Source organism: Seriola dumerili, unplaced genomic scaffold (genome assembly GCF_002260705.1).
Source record: "Seriola dumerili isolate Sdu_G_001 unplaced genomic scaffold, Sdu_1.0 BDQW01000105.1, whole genome shotgun sequence".
NCBI lineage: Eukaryota > Metazoa > Chordata > Actinopteri > Carangiformes > Carangidae > Seriola > Seriola dumerili.
Genome location: NW_019174360.1, coordinates 3,081,958 through 3,083,324, shown reverse-complemented (window position 1 = coordinate 3,083,324; position 1,367 = coordinate 3,081,958).

The window sequence follows — 1,367 nt, the reverse complement described above, 5'->3', positions numbered from 1 at the left end:
GTGAATATCTGGTTCAAGTGCATTATGGGACCAATCACTGGAGGGGAGGGACCTCTAGACACATCCCACACACAGCTCCAAGCTAGCGGGCTAAAGTAAACAATTTAATACAAATCAATACTAACAATCTTAAGAGTGCAAGTGCATCAACAGAAGATGTCCATATTTTTTTGTGTATTTCAGATTTTACTTGTCAAAAGAAAAAAAAAAGAAAAAAGTGTTTGTAAAATACGTCCTTCAATATCTGGTGCCTGTCCTGTTTGACTTCGGTGCAGAAATTGAGTTTCATGCATCAATTGTGAATGCTACAACACTCAACAGCTGCTGCTGGAAATGCCACCTCAGTGGTACCTCAGCCGTTCCAAAATGTCAACTGTCATACCATGCCAGATTTTGTCACAGTCTGAGCCCATTTTCTACTGTTTGTCCCCAAATTATTGTGCAACAGACGTCGCGCCTAGTTAACATTTTATATACATATATTTTAAGCCCCGGCTTCAGAGAAGAGACCCTCGATGGGGAAACATGAATGTGACAAAATTTGTAAGGTGACATGTTTGGTGGGATTATTTCCTCACAGAGACTTGTGGGTGTCAGCTGATTGTCAGTAAGCAAAGAAACCTAATGCTGCACTGATATGAAGACACTCAGCTCTGACACAATGAAGCAACGATTAAACAAACTCTGACAAAAACCCAAATTAAGGCTCCGTGTTTACTATGATGGATTACCTTGCAGGAGCTGTGGCAGTTTTCAAGTTGTTTCAAGTACAGAATTGAGTGGCAGCAAATAGCTTCTTCTGAAGGGATGGGAAAAAAAGCTTTGATATGTGGGGGAAAAAAAAAATCCTTTAAGCCTGCAGAGTCAATGATTGATTTTTTTTTTTTCTTAATTCCATGCTTTGTGCCTCAGAGGGGCTCCATCCTACAGTCACAGGCTAACAGTTTTGATTCGGCAGAACTAAAAGTCTTAAAAGTAAAAGAAAAATGAGGCCATATGTATTGATGGAAGCCATTATTCCCTGATGAAGTTCTCAAAGAGTCAGCTAAAATGAGAGGAGGTATAAACTGAAGGAGTGATTACCATTTGAATCAAGACCTCATGCAGACGCTGAAGCACCACTCCTGAATGCAGACGCTCGCTGTCCGAGACATCAACCCCTGCTGCCACAAGAGGAGATTAGCCTCCAGATTATTATCATTATAATAATAATAATAATAAAAAGGCCTGTGAGGAAACCAGCGAGAGTTTTCTGCGGATGTTTCCTCCTTCAATTCCCCACCCTATCAGTTGACAGACTACTGTGGCTTGAAACCAGATTATCAGTGACTCCTGGAGGGGGTGGGGGTTGGGGGTTGGGGATGGGG